The sequence below is a fragment of the Chondrus crispus genome, genomic scaffold, assembly GCF_000350225.1.
Source record: "Chondrus crispus Stackhouse genomic scaffold, scaffold_21, whole genome shotgun sequence".
In the NCBI taxonomy this organism is placed as follows: Eukaryota; Rhodophyta; class Florideophyceae; order Gigartinales; family Gigartinaceae; genus Chondrus; species Chondrus crispus.
Window position 1 is genome coordinate 321946 of NW_005179101.1, and position 13649 is coordinate 335594.

Below are 13649 nucleotides of genomic sequence, written 5' to 3' on the forward strand. Positions count from 1 at the left end.
AAAGGTCACACTCATGAGGACATTGATCAGATGTTTTCTAGGACTGGGGCAGGCATCCGTGATAAGAACATATGCACTATTCCTGAATTACATGCCGCGCTTGGAGAGAGCTTCACTCCGCAGCCGATCATATCACATATTGACTCAACTATCAACACGAAAGCTCTGTTCGAGGTTAATAGGCTTCTTCGACCGTCCTCAGAGCTCAGTGGATTTACTGTGTACCACGAGTTCTCATTCACAGTTGACGCAGCAGGTGCCTCTACGTGTGAGGTCAAGCTTTGGCCAATTTCGCAGAGTTCCGTGTCTCTACTGTCTTCTGGGCCGTCGGGGGGGTTTCTGCGCCCAGGCTTAAGTTTGGACCTACGAAAAATGACAATTCCTCCTCTTGTACGCAAGAAGAGCACTACAGAAGACGCGCACAGGATGACGCGACGCATTCAGGCAGTTGAACGTCGGATCGGTTCCCAGGCGAGCATGGAAGCTCTTAGAACTCTCATCGCAAGACTGACACTTGGTGGCGAAGTTCCATGCCCTTGGAACCTAAGCAATTGTCCAGAGATGAACGGGCATTACACACGCGATGCGGTATACATGAGAGAACGGCTGCCTGATGGGCGATGCGGAGAGTCGCTCTTGCCAGGCTCTGAAGATGAGGAGCCTGACTTCGACATGGATGAGATACCGATCGCGGGCGTGGAGTACAATGTGGGAGATCTTGTTGTGGTCCGACCGCACGTCACCCAGCTCAAGTTCGGGAGATTCTGGATTGGAGCGATAGTGAAGAGGAAAAAGACCAATCCTGTTCCTGGGCAAGAGCAACGCATCGCGGTGTTGTGGGTCCAATGGATGGAACCCGAAAATGGAGTCGCAGAGCTGACAGCTAAATTTTGCCCTGCGGTTGGCGATGCTGACGAAATCTATGTCGATTCCGTTCTCTGCAAATTTCCTAAGCTTCTCCGGAGCGGGCAGCTCCCAGTGAAAGTACAAAAAGAAATATCGAGGACGTTAGTCACGTGTGAATCTCGAGATGCTGGTGGCTAGATCAGCAAGCGAGGATAGAAAGTATTCGGCAGCGCGCTCATGGATTAAAAATGACGGACCGAGGCTTTCGCGGAGATTTAGTGCAGTTTATGAATATTCAGACTCTGCACACGGCGTTATAACGCCGTCGATGGCGGTTTTTTGATTTGCGGATGATAGTTACAACGGTTTGTGGGAGGAAGAGACTGATTTCTATGACGAAAATGGTGCCCGGAGCTCCGAAGTTGACTATGAGTTGGAGAGAAATAAGAAGGGAGATTTCATGTCGTTATCTTCAAATCCAGTTCCATGTTGTTGTTATATGCACACCTCGCTCAGCACATTAGTCCTGCTTGAACTGTCTCCATGCGTCAACATCTGTCAGTCCACGGCAAACTATAAGCGGGTGACAGAGATGTTGTATATCCCCAGCAATCGCATACAAACTTCCCGTGAGAGGGAACGAACAAATACCCCTATGAATAATACATGGAATCCTGCTTAGGTAGGCCATATAAGTCCTCATCTTCAAACGGAGATGTCGGGAGATCGATCAAGTGCAGCAACGCACGTCAGGATCGCGGTGCAGAATGGAGGAAGGCGAGGCGGAAAAACTGGTCGCCAAGCTCAAGCGAATGTGTGGGTGCTCGGGGACGCCGTCACCGGCAAATCACGCATTGGAAGGCGACCAGGGAATGACGATAGCGGCGGAAACGCACCAAGTGCGGAGACGGGGACGGAAGGCTTGGAAATTGAATATCAAAAGTAAAGAGGGGCTAGGAAGGGGGAAGGGTGAAAGATTAAATATATGGCTCCCAGTGTTCTGTGTACAATGCTCCACTCCAACTTTCTCGAACTCAACTTTCACATTTTTTGGCTCGCGAGGATCCCTCCCAGACGCATGAGCCGAATCCTGTCCACTGTTTACATTTCTTCGCTCGGAATCCACGCTGCCGTTGTTTCGATTGACGAAGACTGAACCCACTGTCAGCAAGCACCCGATAATGTTTATTCAGGTCATAAGAGGTCCAAATATATTTGTTGGCAGAAGGAAATCGTAAAACTTCGGAAAAAAACACTGTCATAACTCTCAGATCGCTGTAAGTAAGGGTATGATATCCCGAAATGTCGATATTCTTTGCCTTGGCTAATATTTTTGCCTCTTCCAAACACCGAGTATCGTTTATTCGTTCTTTGCTGACAGTGTTATGGGGATAGGGATATGAGCTGATGAACACGTCAACTTCTCTACGTGGCGACGGTCACGTGGTGATCAGCGTCGGCTAGGCTGTGCTGGCCTGCTTCGCATGAAGCAGGCCAAATCAGCCTAGCCGAGTCATCTCACTGTGCTGATGGCACTGGATCATTTACAACATCGAGTGAGGACGCATCGCGCAGCAGCTCGCTTGCAGAGGACTACGATCAGAAGCAATTTGCTAGATTTATCGCACATCTGCTCGAAGTCGGCGAAATGGAAAGCCCGCCGGCCGGTGATGGTCATGAGGCCGAGAGCGCAATGTCTTTCGCCGACATGTTTGACGGCTTCGTGCACGTTGACCCGGCGAGGTGTGTGCCCGGTGCGCGCATTCGCGCTGTCTCTAAATCTCGTGTACGTGCGCTCGCCCACAGCATCTCAACTCTGTCTTTTGTGTCAGCTTCCGCGGCCCTGACTGTGTACAAGGCGCTGCCGTCGGATCTCGTTCAAGCCGGCAAGGCCGTTGACGACCCAACCGCCGAGCGCGCAATCCAAGAGGGGAAAAGACGGGAAATGTGTGGTATGGTGTGTGCGATGGCGCCGCGTTGCTCGAAGCCCTGGTTATGCTGGCAGAGGAGGCTCCCACTCCACAAGATCGCAAGGACTTCAAGGAGATGCGGCCACAAGGCCGACTGCTCCGAACGTGCAGCAGGCATTCCATGGTTATGCTGGGCACGATGCTTAATGCCGCGTCATCCAATCGCGTGAAGCTCACCTACGCGGTTATGCTTGTGGCTGGCAAGCACCTTCTCGACCAAGTCAGAGCTGTAGATGGAGAGTTACACCTCGTGCGACGGGCCATAGACATGTATCATTCTCTTGCCAGTAATGGCCGCAGAAAGGATGTAGCAGCCTATGCCCACGTTTCGGACAATTCCAAGTTTGCCTCTTCTCCCGCTCAGGGATTTGAATCTGAGAACACATTTCGGCAACGCCTACAGATTGCACGGAAGTTTCATTGGCCGGCGCTCCACCTCATGCAGAGCGTGATGACGGAGATCGGATACGAAAATCTCTGGACGTCTTCAAACACGAAGGCAACTGGGATTCACAAGCTGACTAGCCTACAACAAAAGAGATTGATTACGCGCGTGAAATTTCTCAAGAAAGATACCGGGGCGGTGACAAAATCACAGGTGGATGCTGCTAGCTTTGCCATGACCGTAACGTCCACGCATATTTCTCGGCTACTCGGCTATCTGGGCTACAATGTCTACGTGAACGATGATGCTGGCCTCGAGGCAGTGGACGAGAACTGTACAGTACCAGAGAAAACCCCGACGGGTGAATTTTGTCGCGAGCTGCTGCATATGGTGAACACTGGCGCGGCAGACAAATTGATTGCAGAGCAGATTTCAGACCAGGGAACAGCTGCTGACACCTCCCACATGATCCCGCCCGCACTCCTGCAGGCGGCACGGGCGGGGGGGGAGGACAGCGCGACAAGATGCCGCGTAGCTGAGGGAAGGACTAACGTCGCTCAGGTGTCTCGAAACGGGGTCGCAGAAAAAAATGAAATGGGCGACAGCGAAACCGGTGGTCCTGCACCGGTTCAGCCAGAATTATCTGATGGGGAAGGCCCCCTTTCTGATTACGATGTTCAGAGTGCTCCACATACGCCGGGATTATCCAATGATCCAAACACTCCAGGCTCACCCACGGCTCTACAGATGCCCCTACCGAAAGGGAAGCAGGTGCTCAACATCGAAGCATCCGCTGTAGCAAGAGAAAAGCTCTCTTGCATGAATATCGAAATGTTCCGCGAGTCGTTCGAATTATTCTCATCAAAATCGTACTTTGGAGATCATGTTCGAGGCAGAGCAATGCTCGTCATTGTCGATCTACCCTATAATATTGGCGTATCAAAGGGCACTAGAGACTTTATTAGCGCGGAAGATGTGAAGCGAGTCGTGACTCATGCAGCAGAGGCCTGTGCAACGCGTGGGAATATACTGCTTTTCTGTTCATGGCAGACCTATGTCCTAATTGTGACAACGCTACAGAACATGGGCTCGAGTTGTCCGGTTTACTTCAACATAATACCAATTACCATCGAAAGGGAAGTAGTGCTTCGGCGACGAGCGCCTGGGAAGATGATGAGACCGGATAACGGACAGGAACTGGTTCTTGTGCTCTACAAAAGCATCGATCGATTTACGCATTTGGACCAGCCCTATTCATATCTTAAACATACGACGCGAGCTCGAACAGTGAATATTATCGACCATGTCCGTCCTTTTTCGGGTAAGTTCCTGTGGAACTCCTATTTTGAGGGATACCTCGATACGGACGACGTCTACAGCACTCAGACCTCTGGCCTCCGTGCGCCGCGCGGCTCGCGGCGCCGTAAGCAAATTCGTCCTGAGCAGAAGTCGATAGACCTCCTGAAAGACTTGGGTCTTGCGTACTGCAAGCCCGGCGGGCTCTGGTACGACTGCATGTGCGGAACAGGTACAGCCGGGATTGCTGCGCTTGAACTCGGATCTCCTGCTGTAATGACGGACATTGACTTCGACTGTATTGACGCATCCGCACCGCTGCTTTTGCAGCTTCTAGAGAAACGTAAGATGATGCAAGGAGCGAAGAAACATCTCCAGCGTCGCAAAAACACGTTGCCGGAGTCTTCCTCCGACGAAGGACCTGACAAAGCCGAGGTCTCATCCCATTTAGGATCCGTTTCTGAACAAGAGAGCCACGCTGGTCATGACGACATGATAAATGCGAGCGAAATCGATGCAAATGTTGAGCCAGGCAGCGGTGAAGGAGCAAGGAGCGCAATTCGTGATGGCTGCGATATAATAAAAATCGGCAAAGACGACGAAAGGGAAGAGGCGGAGCCGCCTACGAAGAAGCAAAAGATGGAGATTGCCGGCGGCGATGCTGACACGGATCAGCAACTTCTACAGCCACTTGATCAAATGTCTTCGAGCAGAAATTTGCCATTGATGCGCAAGAGGAGGGGTCGGAGGATGACAGCTGCCAGAGGGTTTAGATGCACAGCAGCCTCCATCTGCGCAGTTCTAAGTGATGATGAGCTGACGTTTGACATGAAATGCGGGAACATGGCGTGCGCGAGTGATGCGAATGGCGGTGGACGTCTGCATGATATGTGTGCAGGGAAGGTATGGATGAGCACTGCGGCAAAGAAGCTGGATTTGTGGAGCGAGCCAGCGAATGGCGAGCCGGGATACTGCTCCCTCACATGCTGGAAGATGGTAGCGAGATCAGCCCGCATGTAAAAGTTTCTTCCTGGCCTCTTTAGGTAGTGCAGGATGTTTTTTGTCTGAAGTCCTTGACATCTGTCAATCGTCCGCCTTGACAACGAAGAATAAATCACGACTTAGTGCACTCAGTAAGCACAGCTCTGCTGTCAATTTTCTCAGCTCTCAGTTAGGTCCCTACTGCGTTGCAGCAGAATAGTAAGAAGACGTGCAAGAGGAGCGGAACGGGGACAACACCGACGACCTCGGTAGTAGATTACAAGCAAGAAACGAGGTTCAAAAATGAAAACGATGAGGAAGCAAAGACAACGACGCACAGGAAGGAAACAAAAGCGGATGTCAGACGCGATGATGCTGAGGACGAGAGTGAGATGACGACATGGTACGGATGAATCTAGTGGCAAAGGCATTTTTCGGAGCAGGGGGTACTGACAAGCCAGACTTTCATGCGATGAAGGAGGGTGAAATCGGACGGACTCTCCCCCAAGGCTGTGGACTTGGGCGCAGAAGTGCTGCCAGGGTGGGGCAGCTGGGAGGGGGTCAGGATGAAGAAGCGTCGCAAGGACGGGCAGGCTGAAAGCGCGTTTGCGCGGGCCTCTCGCGAGCGCTTGGCCACGGGTCGCTCGAAGGTGCTCTGCGCTAGCGCGGACTGGGACCTGTCGCGCGTGATCCTGGACGAGCGGCAGATCAAACAGGCGACGCAGTTGAAGCTGGCTTCGGGCCCGTTTCCGTTCACGTTCGGGGCGCAGTGGCCGCGCGACGCGACCGCGCCCGTGTGCTGCGACGTGCCCACAGTGCGGGCTTTCCAGGAGCAGGTCACCGGGCGCATCAAGAAGATGGCCACTATTTCTTCCAAGCCTATCAGCCTCTCAAGCGGGCTTGCCGCTGTCCTGCAAGACCGCAAGCGCAAGATCGAGGCAAGCAGTGGGGTTTTAGCGCGGCATCAGCAGAGTTGTGTCACGTCCACGCGCTGGATTCGATCCGCTGCTTTGATCCGACCGCATCCCACCCAATCGTTGCCCGCGTTGTGCGTTGTGTCACCCTCTAATTTACTCCGCTGTTCCGTACGATAGGCCGGCCCCCGTCAATTCATTCACCTCCCCCCAGCCTGCCAACATTTATTATTATACGCACCCTGCTCTATCCCCAGCCCAGCTCCCCTGGCCCTCTCCCCATTCGCAGTATCTCACCCTCCCATCACAATATGAAGCCCTCTTCTTCAAAGCTCATCGGCAAGGTGAGCTCTATGCGCAATTTGAACAAGCTCGAGTACAAGTTGGGGTTCGACCTCCACATCGAGTCTGTGGACAAAATTATAGCGTCAAGTGATGTTGTCGTTACCTGAGAACGGGGAGCCAAGGTTATGTTAATGAAGGCTGCAAAAATTGACAGGTCTTCTCGCATCGCTCATTTCGGAGGCGAAGTTCTTTCACAAGAAGTCACTCTCTTCAAGAAGAAGAAGGAGGGCTCCAACTTCGAAGACAAAGTCTACAGGCTTGCCGTTCGTCAGAACTCTCAGCGTGGTAAGATTATCGGCAAGATTAAGCTTCTTTTTGCCGATTATGTTGAGATTCCGTCATAGTCGAAGCGCGTGGGCGCCCCGCTTTCCTGTGGTGGCCGTATCGCCATGTGCGTCGTTTCTACGTTTCTCGCAGAGGCAAAAAATAGGAAACCATCTCGTGGCACAGCCCTCTTCGGCTCTTACGATCCGGGATCAGATGACCAGTCATCTACGGTCGGAGATGACGACGAAGGTCGGAAATCGATGCCGGTGATTCTCTAGACGACATCGGTGTTGACGATGCTACCCTTAACGTGCAACCACCGCAACCTAAATCGCAGCAATACTTGAGAAACCCCTCGAATCTTAATCGTCAAGGGAATACACCCGCTCCTGGAGATCCTGTACAGAAGTCAAAGATACAACGCAAGCCATCTGCGTCACCGAGAACCGTGTTTTCAGGGACTGACTTGTCACTTGGAACCTCATACAGCAGTCATTTTAGAAGTACTGAGACGGACGTCGGTGCCATTAACACGGCAGGACCATCACGGGTTGAGTGTGACAAGCTGCGTAGGGAAAATCGAGCGCTCAGGCGACAGAACGATGAACTTCTTCAAGACAAGGAATCGCTTGAACGGGAGCTAGAGGACAGCCGGTATGGAGAAGACGCAGAATCTCTTAAAAACTGATGGCAGAAAACACAGCTCTGAGACGAGATGTAGGGGATCTGGAGGTAAAGCTTTCAAGGGAGCCCGTCTATTCAGATGTCGTGCCTGATTTGCGAGAGGCGAAAATGGCACTCGCTATTCTAACTTTGGAGAAAGATGAGTTTCACCAGCAATTGAGAAAGCTGAGGAGGGGTTAAAAAGTGACAGGACGGTGTTCCTGTCAGTGAGCAGTCAGGAAGTCGGTCGGGGAGTACTGCCACTGCAGATGCGACTTATTTGGCACCATGAAAGGGGGCCTTCATGCTTGGTAGATATAACTTGAAGATGGTTGGGGTTCGGATGACTACTAGTTCGACTTATGTGTGTAGCACGTCAAATACAGCATTCCAGACATATATAAACGTGGAAATGACTTTTTGAACAACGAGAAAACGTTGCATCATCTTCGTATATTGTGGGAGGGCAAAGACGACCAGGATTGCCCCCGAAGTAATATCTACCTACGGTACATAGGCAAATCTCGCTCCGAGTCTATATAAATACATACACAACATCTAACTCTCGAGGGCAAAAAACCTTACTAGCTGCTTCCGCCACCGCCACCACCAGCACTGCTGCCATCTCCAAAAGCGAAATAACTGCCATCAGCCCCCGACCGCCGCGCCTCAGCGACAGCAGCCGTATCCAACCGCGTCAATTCAGGACTTGTAGTCATGGGCGTTTGATCGCGTCGATGTGAGTTCCAGTCGTTCATCATGTCGAGTGTGATAAAATCGCTGTAAAAATGATGAGCCCTTCGCATGCGAAAGTTATACTCCGGTTCATAAACATCTCAGCCACTGGGTTGACCGTTATTCGTTCAGGCCTCGACTGTTTTCGGCTCCGGGACCGCTCTGTCAAGATAGGAAAGTGGCGCAGGTGGGTGCAGATACGATCGGTGACGACAGCGATGAGGGAAATGTGGATGTGGCATCCGGTGATGGAATGGAAGAGGCAATAAAGACGACGACCGGACAAGAGACTAGCAAAGACGACGTCCAGTACGTAAGGTTCGCGCTGCAATGTACAGTATTTAGTTGAAATTTTCATATTAAATATACACTTACCGGCTACCGTGATGGCGTGACAGTCACGGAGAGGGCTACAAGAGCACCAAGAGACCTCCCTGGGTCAAAATGCAAGCAGAAGACGCTAAAATACTTGCAGAACCCCTAAGGAGGTCCCATTACTTATTGTCTAGTGTCTTCAACGACTGCGGAATAGTTTTGTAACGTTTTAGTGGGCTTATAACATAACTAAAGAAAAGAACGATCTTTGCACTAGAAACCGATCTACCGGAAACCCCTGTTACACCTCAACTCTTCCTCCCTGGTTCTACGAAGGGAAGACGTAACAAGTTATCACTGTACTGTGTTGACAGCGAAGATAGAGTGGATTCGGTATAATCGGACCCGGAGTCAATGGCTCTATCTAATAAGTTACAGTGTTAATTTCCTCAATTCACCAGAATTGAGGCCGACTACCTCACATAATCTGGAACGCACTGAGATGGTATCTGCATATACAAAGTAGAATAAATTAGGTCTCGTGCAGCAACTCTAAGGAATAAAAACACACAACTTCAACAGGTTTTGGTGCCCAGACGCTACACACATTACTGCACATCTCTGATATCGCACTTAGGGTATCTACCGAGATGGATGACACCCGACAGGAGACCGTGGATACTTCCAGGTACCGCCTCACTCCGCTCAACGCGAACAACCACTTTCTTTGGTCACACAAACTCGAGTTTGTCTTGCGCGCGAAAGGATTATGGCAGATTGTCACAGGGGAAGAACAGATACCCTCTGATGCGACTGACCGCGCGAAATTCGAGCGTAGAAATGAATTGGCGTTGACCGATATTATCCTTTCTATCGAGGATTCTGTCAGCGCAGCGGTGATCACCGTACGAGACCCGAAGGAGATGTGGGACGTTTTGAAAGAAATGAATGCCACAGTGTCAGAGGCAAGAATAGATGTGTACCTGCAACAGTTTCAGAACGCACAAATGCTTCAAGAAGAAAGCATCGGTCTACTTGTAAATCGACTACAGGACCTCGAGAATAAACTGGCTTCCATCGGCCACGTCATACCGGATATAGAGAAGCGCGGCGCCCTGCTCAGGGGATTGTCACCAAAGTTTGACATCTCTGCTGGTATCATCCGGTCCACTGGTAAATCCTACCATGAGTCAGTAGCTGTTCTCATCTCTGCAGAAGCTGAGATGTGCGAAGGTCAAGAATGGAAGAATGGTTTTCAGGGCAATGCTGCACTACACGTAAGGAACAACAGCGCACAGTGCACGTTCTGTAGCCGCAGTGGTCACGACAATACCAAATGCTACTATAATCCGGAAAGAACATCCTACAGACCGCAGCTAGCTGCAAAGCGAGCCAACCGTCGGAAGAACTACCAAATCCGCGGACAGAGTCGTCCACCGCGCAGGTCTCAGAAGCTGAATGAAGACACGAGGCAGAACCGAGCCGCGTATTTTGATGTCTCGTTCATGTCTACTGTAAAATGTTCTCGAACAATTCTGGAAGGAACTTTCAAGGACAAGTGGTACATAGACTCGGGGGCATCAGCCCACATGTGCAACGATAGGTCAGCGTTTGACAAACTGAAAACTTATGAAGGACGCAATGTATCAGTCGGCACTGGAGAGCCCGCTGCTGTGCTTGGCTCAGGATCAATTGTCTGCCAAAGTACAGTAGGTGCAGAAACTAAAACGATTCGACTGGAAGACGTGCTATATGTGCCTTCTCTGGTATTCAACTTACTTTCTGTAAGTCGCATGCGAAAAGCAGAATTGAAGGTGATGTTCGACACAGATGACAACCGAAACGAAATCTGTCAAGTGACACCACTGGATGAGTCGAATGTGTTTGTGCAAGGCTTTGAGCACCAACAATGGGGACTATATGAGGCAACTACATGCCCGGAAAAGACGCACTCTCCGCGTTCACTACTGTCTTCCGATGATAGGCATGCTCGAATGGGGCACATTTCGCAAAGGACGATGGAGAAAACACTCCCAATGGTCAAGGGCGTAGCACTTCAGCAAGTCCAGAAACTCTCACACTGTGAACCGTGCAAGATGGCCAAGTCAACTCGCGTACCTTGACCCTCATCCATCAGTCGAGAACAGACTCAACCCCTCGAACTACTGCACATGGACCTTGTGGGACCAATGTCGACGCCTTCACTTGCCGGACGCCGGTACTTCATGCTTGTCTACGACGCCTGCACCGCTTTTTCTATTCGTCAAATTTCTAAGGACTAAGGGTGAAGCTCCCAAAGCTATACAGGACTCTGTAAAAGAGCTCGAACGTAGCCCCGCTTGTACAGAAGGGAATTTTTGCGTCGCTCGCATTCGGTCTGACAATGCGAAGGAGTTTGCTAGTAGGAAGCTCAACGACTGGTTGGACGAAAAAGGAATCGGACAGGAGTTCAGTGCCCCTTACTCTCCAAAGTCCAACGGCAAAGCTGAGCGGCTAAACCGAACAGTTATGGACATGACACGAACTCTCTTAATCTCCACTGGAAACGTGCACAACACGGATGCGCTTTGGGCGGAGGCTGTGTATCACGCAAACTACCTACGTAATCGTGTACACACGTCAGATTGCAGTATTCCTGATAACACTCCTTATCAGGCCGTGGTTGGAAGAAAGCCTAAACTCGGGCGCATTCGCAAATTCGGTTTAGTAGCATATGTTCATATCCTGAAGCCGAGGCGCACGGACAAATTTGCGCCCCGAGCTGAAAAGTGCTTCTACGTTGGCGTGTCCGTAGTTAATGGCTACAGGACATTCATTCTCAGTTCGAGGCAAGTCTTCGTCACTAGAGATGCACACTTTTTAGAGGATGCAACTTGCACACACGTGATCAAGGACAACACGTCCAGGCAAGTATTCGAAAGCGCACTAAACGACGAAACCTCGGATACTGAAGTCGAAATACCAACGTCTCCCTCCAACACCACCGACGACATAAATGCGGGCACGGAGGGAAATACTGTACCTGGAACTCCTGGAGAGGTCACATATCATCCCCCGGGACCACGCAGATCCGGGAGAGGTACACAGCCGACACGTTTCTACAGTCCTCATGATTCGACAATGATGTTTGCACTTCTTCATCATATGGGAAATGATGGGATCTCAAGCACCCCTCTCGTACTACCAGGCAGTACAGTGCAGTGAATGACATGGCTGGAAGAAAGCCATGCACGCTGAGATTGCGCAGCTCGGGAAGCAAACTTGGAAACTGGTTCCGCTTCCAGAGGGAAAGAAACCGGTGAAGTCGAAGTGGGTTTTCATGAACAAAACGGACGCACGTGGCAATGTAAGTCGGAAGAGAGCTCGGCTTGTGGCGAAGGGATTTACCCAGAGGTACGGAATTGACTTTGAAGAGGTTTTCTCTCCAGTGGCAAAGTACAGTACAGTTCGATTCATGTTAGCATTTGCGGCACAACAGGACCTCGACTTGCCGCAGCTAGACGTCAAAGCCGCATTCCTCAACGGCGAACTGGATGACGAGATATATCTAGAACAGCCTCCTAGATATGTCAGTTCTAATTTCTTACTCACGTCTATAGGCTTCTACGTGCCCTATACGGACTGAAACAAGCATCCAGGGCCTGGCACAAGATGATTGACGCCTACCTCATCTCTATTGGAGTAAAGTGTTCAGAAGCAGACAGCACAATGTACATTCTCAATGTAAGAGGAACCACTGTTTTCATACTTGTGTACGTGGACGATATACTGCTGATTGGAAAAGGAATAGAAGTACTCAGAACTGTAGCCCAGCAGATCGGTAGCCGCTTTGAGATCCGCATCGAAACAATCATCTCCAAGTTTCTCGGCATTATCATAGAAAGATGCAGAGAAAAAGAGGTTTTAAAACTGCATGCAAGTCCCATGGTGGAACATTTGCTTAGGGTATTTTGGATGCAGCAATGCAGGCAAGTCTCCAGTCCCCTACCGCGGAGCATCTACTTCGAGAGGTGCGATCCAATTGAAAATCAAGAACTGTCAACAGCGCAGTCCGAGTACCGGAAACTTGTTGGATCGCCACTGTGCTTGAGTAACACGACTCGCCATGACATCTCCTTTGCCACAGGCTACTTGTCAATATTTTTAGACTACTGTGACGAGCAGCATCTGCAAGCTGCAAAGAGGTTCCTGAGGTACCTCGCGCACACTCGCACTATGAGAGTGCAGTATGTCAGGAGTGATACGGCCGGTCTACATGCATATACGGACTCAGATTTCGCAGCCAACAAGGAAGATCACAAAAGCGTGAGCGGATTTGTGTTCAAGTTTGGCGGTGGCGCAGTAAGCTGGCGCAGCAAAAAGCGATCGACAACAGCCCAGTCAACCCTAAAGGCCGAATTTGTGGCAATGTCGTTTGCAGTGAGAGAGGCCATATAGATGCGGCGCCTCGTACGGGATTGTTTTGAGCAAGAGGAAGCTATACCTCCTACAGTCTTGTTTGGAGAAAATGAAGGAGCACTGAACCTGGCATATACGGACACTTCCAACGAGAAAACAAAACACATTGCTGTCAAATTCTTCCTGTGTAAGGAGAAAGTTGCAGATGGATCCGTTGTACTAAACTATATACCAAGTAAGGAAAATCCTGCTGACATCTTTACAAAGTCCTTACCTGTTCAAGAGCACAAGCACTTGGTTCGAATGATAGGCATACAACAGCACCCTCAAGCTAATCGGCTAAACAGAAGAGTTTCGGATGAGGAGGAGTGTTGAGGATACACCTGTACACCTCAACTCTTCCTCCCTGGTTCTAAGAAGGGAAGACGTAACATGTTATCACTTTCCTGTGTTGACAGTAAAGATAGAGTGGATTCGGTATACTATATCGATAGAGCCATTGACTCCGGGTCCGATTATTAATCGGACCCGGAG